At 32.1% G+C, this 9,567-nt stretch overlaps 1 long non-coding RNA gene across 2 annotated transcripts in view; it reads right to left on the bottom strand.

Annotated features, from left to right (window-relative positions):
* Window positions 1-1,041: 1,041 nt before the first annotated feature.
* LOC111083140 overlaps window positions 1,042-9,567 on the bottom strand; it is a 12,347-nt gene continuing 3,821 nt past the window's right edge. Inside the window, exons 2-3 of one of the 2 annotated variants that reach the window (XR_002608824.1) lie at window positions 7,899-8,007; window positions 1,042-1,682 (exon numbers count right to left, since the gene is read on the bottom strand). This is a non-coding gene — a long non-coding RNA (uncharacterized LOC111083140). Of the gene's footprint in view, window positions 1,683-7,898; window positions 8,298-9,567 lie in introns of those variants that run through there. The other variant, XR_002608823.1, reaches the window with a different exon arrangement.

The following is a 9,567-nucleotide window of genomic DNA, read 5'->3' as shown; positions in this document are numbered from 1 at the left end:
ATAAGTGTATTTTATTCTTTAGTGTAGCTTGATAATGATTACCATTATATATATTCTGTACGTCAGAAGAAAGCAGTTCATGATGACAGAGTATTCATATTTCACAGTGTAAATAAAGATGAAAAATGGCCTTCACTCACAGTAGATATTCTTATGCTATGCTCTGCATATTGACACGGTACCATTTTCATTTTGAAGTGTTCCCTGTAAAACTAGGAAAGAGATTGAATCCCCATCCAACCAAACATGCTCACCCTTTCAGCCATGGGACGTTATAATGTTACAGTCAATCCCACTATTCGTTGGTAAAAAAGTAGCCCAAGAGTTGGCAGTGGGTGGTGATCACTAATTCCCTTCCTTCTAGTCTTTCACTGCTAAATTAGGGATGACTAGTGCAAATAACCCTTGTGTAGCTTTGCGTGAAATTCAAAAAACAAACAATCCTTGTGTCTTTTATCTTTGTAACTATATATATATACCTGAAGAAGACAGACCAATGTTCTGTCGAAATATGTATTATATTCCACCACCAATAAAACTCTTCCTTATGCTTATAAATCATTATTTGCCTACCTATTAAAATATTAGATAATTTAGCCTAATTACATATCTAATAATATTTTTGAAGACATGGTTTGTTATACACATATGGTGTGAAAAAGTGAATTGGGCATAAGCTAGATAACTGAACATGAATTTGGAATTTTTATGATGTTTGATGAAATACAGCCTCTACTATTGTATTTTTATTGTGTGAAGAGACAGGCTGTTGGAAGGTTAATTTCTAGCTTTATATATGCTAATTATTGAAGGTTATGTCTCAAGTCAAGTGTGGGCAAGGTATTTTGAGCAGGATACTAAGATTAAACAAGCAGTTACCATGGTTACATCTGGTTAAACAAGTAAAAACTAGTTAGATCTGCAGGGGTGAATTTGAAGTAGAAGAAAACTACAGAGTTATTAAGAAGAAAATCGCATATTTAAAATGATGATATATTAAAAACTACCTGTCCTAGGAGAACAAAATTAATAACAAGCACGACAAGAACCATCAGTTTTATTCAGGAATGTTTTTGACAAGGTACAGAATGTTTCAAACCATATTGTACACTATATGCCTAAATAGATTTTCTCACAAACTAACAATATTTACAGTTTTCTTCTTTCTCCCTCTCTCTCAAAAATATGAGATCAGTAATTTCAATTAAAAGGAAATATAGCATGTAGGATCATGCAAGTGTTGTTTGACTGTGCTATCAAGATAATGGTAAATTTACTGTAGTCAAAAAGAAATTCCAAAGGAAAAATGGATACCCAAATCCTTACAAGTACTATAAGGATGATAAAGTTAATTTGTACATAGATGCAACTGGAACTGTAAAAGATTCTCCTTGTTCTAGATGGACATCTGTTTCTGTTGAAACAGTAACAGAAATTACATAGAACATCTGAGACCACGCTAAGAACCATCTTTTTTGGGGTCAGTAAGTAAAAGAGGTGAACCTTGAAAAGTTGATCTGTCACTAACTATACGATGGGAAATAAAAAGAAAAACACTGAAGCTCAAAGCTTATCATTTTAAGATCTGCATGCCATTAAGGATGGTGATCCCTTCGCCAACTTGACTTTGTATACTGGATTTTGGCCAGGTTGATGGCTGATGAAACATGACTGGAAAACATCTATTAGACAGAGAATTTCTACTTTATCTCAGCAGATATGCTCATGAAAATTCACAAATACATTTATTTAGAAATCTACTCATATTCTTTATGTTATAGTATGATGCAGATTAACCAGAACTTTTATCATCAAACCTTATTTCTTTGAAGTTTTTAGTCTACCTCATATTCAACAACTGAATTTCATGTTCTGTTCTTTATTCACAGTTTCATAATTGAAGATGTAGTGATAGTACACTCACCCTCTGGTTAAAAATTGGTTTTTCTTAGCTTAGGGGCAAGCGATTCTAGCATTCTAACTACCAATTTTTCTTGAGAATGAAAGATGAGGTGGAAGAAACTGGAGGTAGACATGACTCACATTTGTTTCATTAACACTGCTCGTGTAGGTTTTAACATTAAAGTATTATTTTATTCAACCACAGAGCCTTGTAGTGCCTTATCCAATACATCCCTGGTCACTCCTCAGACATGTAAACTCATATGCAAGGTGCTCAGTAGATGTTATTAGAATTTAAGGTTGAAGAACCCTTTTAACCTAGATTGTTTTAAAGGCACATTTTAACTGAACTTGTGGATATAGCTGTTTGATAAATTTCTTCATCATGTATGAAACTGTGCCTAAGTAAGGTATAACTAAAGTAACGATTTTCTTCAGAACATCTAACATAACAAACGAGATATTTAGTTTTTTCAGTTTTTGTGTGGATTATTCTATTTAGGAATGACAATGAAAAAATGTCTTCAATGCATTTGTTCAATTTTCTCAACTACTGCTTCAAACAGTTTTGTTTTTCTAATATTTTAAACCGTGCATAACATATTTTCTTTAAGCTGTCTAGTTGAATGTGAGGTTATGAAGAATCACAGCTTAGAATCCTAGAACATCTTGCCATTAAGCTGAGAGAACCAGCTAATAACTAAAAGATAAGTGCACTGCCACTACATCTTCAACTGTAAAAATGTAACAAAGGAAAATAACATGAATTTCTTTGAAGCTGTTGAAACTGGCCATACCCAATGTTTTGGTAAGAAGAGTCCATTATGATAAAATGTTTGAAGATCATATTATTCCATACCTCATGGAATGAAACACTGAGAGACCACTCTTCAACAAGACATCTGCTGACCTGTTAAAAGGCTTCTAACATACATTTTCAGTTAATACAGTTGAGAAATAGATGATAATAGAAAGGAATATGGGAGTCAAACAGATTTTGAGGCATTACACCAGAAGGAGTTTTTAAAATAACATTTAGGAGCAGAGCAAGAAAGAAAGACTAGATGTTCGTGAAACTTGTGAAAGATGTGGAAAGACCTGCCCAGTAAACCAGAAACTCCACATGGAATGATGGATTCATTGGCAAATGACCATTTCATAGATGCCACAGTGGATGAGGATATGCAAATTAGGTTAATGCAAAGTATGTATGCAACTTTAAAGGAAGCTTTCCAGTTGGCAATGGATGAAACTTGAATCAATTAAAGTTGTAAATAAACAACTTAAAAGCACCATTCAAATATCTATGAGATTGTCAGATCAAATAGTGTGTAAACATAAACTCCTCTGATGGAAGTCAGCTAGAAGAACTCAAAAAATTAATCAGACATCTGGTTACTTAGAAAGGAAGAAGTAAAGCACAGGAAAGTAGTTGTTTCAACTGTAACTTAAAAGGATATATTGTCAAGAGAATCAGACAATAGCCTAAACAAAGTAAAAAACTGGTTACAAAGGACGAAAGAAAAAAGGAAATGATACAAACATGAAAACATGGACATTACAGCTGAGGTTGTGAAGAATAAACAGATAATCATAAATACAAAACATGATATCCTGGAAGACACCAGGAAAGAGTACATATTTGGAATAGACTCATATGGAAACATGGATGTAAGATTAGACTTGTTTCAAACAATTTCACATTTCATGACATTTAAAACCTTAAGCATTATACAAAAATTACAGCACCAGAGGCTGAATATAAGTTTCAAGTAACAACATAAACAGAAACATAAGATAATGAAGACAACTAATCTAAATTGCAAAAGAGCAGAATCCAGAGAGACAGGTGGTTTTAAACCAAAGGTCATACATTATGCTTGCCTTAGGGAATAAGTTACAAGAAGCAAGACTACCTGCTAAGAGTCTTAGTTTCTTTTCAAGACCACTTTCAGAATATTACCAAGGTTGGAGCCACCAGTTCACTCCCTTGACCTTTTAGCTGAAGATACCCCCCCCCCCCTCCAATGAAAAAATTGCTATGTAAGTCACAAAAAAGAAACCCAAACACTTTTGGTAACAGGACAGTTTAGGGGCAGTAAATTAATAAAGATATTTTGTTTAATTAATCAAAATATTGATTATATTTTGTGTCTCACATTTAATCAATGATTTTAATGTCTACATTTATGAATATTAATATTGTTAATTGTCAGAAGTTAATTCTTTGTTAATTAGGAAACTTATTTATAATGCTCTACTTCTTCTTTGTTATTATGTAACAAGACCTTCATAATCTAGGGAGGGGCAGTGCTGTAGGCTTTTTTTAGTTTAAATGTTTGTATTGTTTTTTTGGCTAAAGAGTTTGGATATTTTGTGATGAGTATACAGCTTCATTGCTAAATTTTTCTTCACAGTTCATGCAAAGATTAAAATGACATAAAATGCAAGTTTATTTTTATGAATATTTGTTTTGTGTTTTCAATGAAGTAATAGAGATATGAGAAGTACAACTGTTTATGTATAAGAAAATTAGCAAGTAGGTAGAATTTCTATTGATTCATTATTTATTTGCAAAGTTAGGCTTTGTAAAAAAAAAATTTAGATTGCAGTCAAAAATTAAATACTTTCATTATCATTAAGCATACTGGATTTTACATTATTTTTTATAAAATAATCCAACAAAGCTTACTCAACAATAAAAACCATTACAACAATATATCATAACATATATTATTATTATTATCCATCATATTTTGTGTCAAGCATTTAAGTACATCTATTACTTCCACAAAAAATTTCAGTTGGACAATTAATCACGTAACTGTAAAGCTGGTTTCTCATGTACATATTATAGTTTAGTTTAATTTGATGTAAAAAAAGCATGTGCATATAGTTTATGACTCTTTTATCTCACTTTGAAGACCAGGAATCATTCTGTCTCTAAACTCTTCCTAGAATAGTATGACCAAAACTGTAATATACATGAAGTCTCTTCAAAGCTTTATGAAAGTTCATAGTAGTTTTCTTACTCTCATTGTCAAAAGTTTTACAAATACACCCAAAAACTGTCTGATCTTTTCATTATAGCCAAACAGTCAGCTGAAAGTTTCTGGTTGCTGACAGAAACAAGTTCATTGATATGAGAGACTAATACCATGGAATATCCAACTGGATAAATGTGCCTTTCTCACAAAAGGGCTGAAGATCTTATGATTGTGAGGAACTATTTGTTTTTTAATTAATATTTCAAGTAACCAATGACAAGAGATGCTATTTGATATTATGTTTTGAGTACGTAGAAAGTTGAAACAGCTGAAGAACAGTATGCATTACTAGGGCTTCAATCCAGGGCCTTTGGCTCACACTGTTTTATTAGGACTAGCATTTTGCTTAAGTCCAAAGCAAACAACTCTCCACCTGAATCATTACATGTTTGATGTATATACCACATCCAGTTAGAAAATAATTAATAAATAGTGAGCCTCTGATTTCAGGAAAGAATTCTTTTAGAAATTGAGAGGTTGGTGAGAGAAAAAATTGATTGGCTCATCTAAATTGGAAAATACTGATTAGACCTGGGAAATTATTTCTAGCTCAATCAAACTAGCTTAAAAAGAACATCCTCCTTCAAACTAAAAAAACCCTTTTCTTACATGGATAAATAGTGGAATTAACTTTTTAGTAAATACAAAAAAGCATAGCTTAGAAAAACATAAAACTTCCCTTCCCAGAATCCTTTATATCAATCTTCTTTGACAGGATACTAAAAATGACATATTATTCTAATGACACCTTCTCAATGATTTATACAAAATTGGTATAATAACAGCAAATTAAGCTTTTCACTGGTTCTGGGTCAGATCTTATACCCATAAAAAACAGAGGGTGCTGAAATTCACCAAAATAAATAAATAGGGATTTCTGATTTTTTTTAAGTTTATATCATAACTTAAACCAAGGGATCAATTAGTCCTACTATTTCAGTAAGATGGTTGTCCATGAATCAGCCATTTATAAGGAATCTCACAAATTGATATTGATTTAGTGTAGAAATTAAAGCAGACACAGCAACCTTGGATTGAGCCTACTAGTACTTGTATTCTGTATCCTGCTCCAGCAATATGTCTGTAAAAACAATAGCACTCCCTAAAATTCTATTAACTTTACTACTACCATGCTTACTTAAAATACAAAATGAAAGTTAATAAATACTGATTTTAAAATCTTCCAGTGATTCAAAAGTGATCCTCATGATGGAGAAAAAGAACATTACCAAAATATTAATTGTTTATTAATATTCAAACTAATGGGGAAAAACATACATCTTAGCTGATTAGCTTTGCTGAGGTGAGGAACAGCTGTCCTTAGATTTCACTGGAAATTATTTAATTAAAAAAAAAATATTATAGGATGAAGAAATGCAAGGTTGACAGTCAAATACATTTAAGCAAGTAGACAGGAGAAAGAAAAGAACTGTTACCTCTCTCATATGTTAGATCTGTTTTAGTAATTACATGAGAAGTACAGTTATGAAACTAATGTATCAGATGTTGTTATCAGTGTTCATAAAATGTGATTATGAATTAGTCTGTGTACTGCTAATGTAAGAATTATAACCTGGTTCAAAAGTTTCCCCAAACTACATGTCCAGTTTCAGTTATTCTGTGGTCACTATTGTTGCTGCAGAGCAGAGGTGTTCCTAGGTTCTGGCACATGGGACCTGTGCCCCAATTCTATTTCACAGTGATTTGAATCCCTAGTTGGTGTCTTGAAAAAGCTGAATAGAAAATCGTGATTGATATCACACTGAAATGCTGAAAATTCCCATGCCCATGGGCCCATGCCCTGAATCTTTTAAGCACTTTTAAGTGATATCTCTGCTTCATAGCATGAAGAACATCACTATACACACAAAAGGTTTCATATTTCAACATGAGCACCTCTTAACTTCCATCATAAAGTTACACTGTTTTTAACTAACATTAGCAATTAGCCAATCATAACCACCAACAGAATTTAATATGTGATGTGTATTACATCATAAATCAGTGACACTCAATATTTTTTATTGAATCTTGTATTGCAATGAATGTATATGCAATTAGGTGGAAAAAGTGCAGTTTTCCAAATATCTACAATCTAAATTTGACCCAGATGAATAACCAGGAGTTTGAGATCAAAAACAGACTTTTCAGTTCAAGTTTTCAAAAGCAAAAATAACTTACATGAGTGAAGTTAGTACAACACAATCTTTCATTAAGTAATGTAGTGCAATATCAGAGGTGTTGGAACTGGAGGTGCTTTAGCACCCCCACTTTTACATATTTGGCTTATGTAGCAACTTTAAATTACATTATTATACTATCTGCATGTTTAGCCAAGCACCCCCACTTTGCAACTCCTTCCTACACCAATGAATAATGTTAAAAAACATGGTAATAACAGCTGAGGTGGGTCAAAAATATTTCTTACCCTGTAGAACTGCTCATAGCGGTCATGCATGCAACATCACAAAAACTTCCTGTTTCATCCAACAGTACCATACTGGACTTCAAATATTCCATTCCATACAAATACAAGATTTAGTAATGCTTTACCTGTTGTCAATGGTATAAACATCACCTTTGGCAAAAGACATGGGTCCAAAACTTAATGGCTGTTCAGTATCTCAATATTCCTTACTTATTCACATTGCTCAGATGATTTACAGGTTCAGATAACATAATATTAGAAAACAAATTTGTCATTTTTTGCCCAAGATGAATGTAATCCTTTGACATCCAATATAGCAAAGTAAATTAAAAACAATGTGACTTTTTTGACATCTGTACAAGACCTCCCTATATTTAAATAATTTCAACATTATTATTTTTCTAACATTTCTTTTCGAAATACTGTGGTTTAGGCTTACTAATGTTTTACATTTATTTCATTATAATATTTGAAGTTTTTGACTAAAATAATCCCAAAGAATAAGATACATCTCCACTCACCTGAATTTGTTAAGAATCTAGGTTTCATCTTGAACCACTGCCTTACTGACATGGGCATCACTAAGTAGGATTAGGGCCTCTGAAACTCCACAGTAAACATTGGAAATACCTCAGAAATAATTAAAATACAATCATATTTTAAGCACTTCAACAAATCATAATTTCCAAAGTTACTTATGGAGCCACATATCTTTGAAATATAATTCTGTAATTCCAAATATATAAAATGATTTTATGCCATACTCTTGTTACTTCCATTCCATAGCTATATCTGATAGTGTTTGTCTTGTAGTTATAACAAATATAAATCAGATAATTTGATTTACAGAAGTTTTTTAAACATTCCTTTTCCACAGAAATGTATTTGTTCAAAACTAATACTAATAAGGCCACGTCTACTTTAACTCAATATGGTCATAATAACACGTTTTTTTTTGTTTTGTTTTTTTTATCAGGATATCTCCTACCTTTGATGGAAAGTTAAGCTTTAATTTCCTATATAAAAACATCTCTTACTTTTATTTTTAAAAAAATGTGGTAAGAATAACTGTTTAGGAGGATTTTTCATATGGAATTGAAAACTAAACAATACTTTCTACATATAAAATTAGAACTAAAAGTTTAACTTTAAAGTTCTATATAACTTTATAAACATCATCTATCAGGTTATTTAATTAAGTTATTATTCCAGATTAATTTATACCAGAGACTGAATACTGATTTACTTTTATGTAATTTTAACCTGAGACGCCTAACTCCATTAAAAGTTAAAAAGTAAAATACTATTGAAACTTAATGTAGATAACTTTCGGTAATAATAAACAAAGATCTTCCTATTGATAGACGCATATGCTATTTCAAACTTTGCTTATTTTAAGGACTATAATTTCTTAGCCCCTCATTGGTTTGCGCCATGTTCGATTTCTGTTAGGGGCTTCTTTAAAATTGCCAAGGTGTTATTAAGATCTTTATTTTAAAATTTACCACGTTGATTTCACAAATGTTATAACAGTTAAATTCAAAACATTGTTACAACAGCGGGGGTCACATGACCCTAGTAACACGTCATATTCTCGAAGGTTCGTGAATCCTCGAGTGTTTACTAGATTTGCGGTATTCTTGTATATATAAGACGGCCAAGAAGTGACGGCAACAAGGTAATTGAACTGCAGACAGAGAGAGACTGACGATTGAGTCGAGCACATGAGTCGTTCGTTGTGAATTACAGCGTTTGTTATAGCGTGACTGTGGAAATTAAGTGTATTGCAAAGTTGTATTCAGAAAGAATAAACCAGTTTTATTTAAAAAAGGACTTGTATCGGTAAAGTTTCTTCGGAAAGAATTTTTACGGAAAATTAACTAACGACCAGAGACGTAACAATATGAAACAAACGTGTCTGTGGTTGTGACTACTTGAAATTTATTTTCTAAACAGGAAATCGAAACAAAATGGTCAAACGCCCACAAGTGTTATGAAGAAAAGAAGGAATCTTGGTGTAATAGTCGATCAGTCTCTAAAACCATCCAAGCAATGTTATGTTGCTAGTGGTATGGCAAATAGGATTTTAGGTTGTATGTACGGAAATATTAAACACAAATCTAAAGAGGTTATAATTTGGAATATTGTGTTCAGTCTTGGGCTCCTTACCTTAGGAAAGACATTGAATTG

Source organism: Limulus polyphemus, unplaced genomic scaffold (assembly GCF_000517525.1).
Source record: "Limulus polyphemus unplaced genomic scaffold, Limulus_polyphemus-2.1.2 Scaffold8323, whole genome shotgun sequence".
Classification (NCBI taxonomy): Eukaryota; Metazoa; Arthropoda; class Merostomata; order Xiphosura; family Limulidae; genus Limulus; species Limulus polyphemus.
The sequence above is the reverse complement of the archived record's forward strand: the minus strand, read 5'-3'. Positions and strand labels throughout refer to the sequence as shown.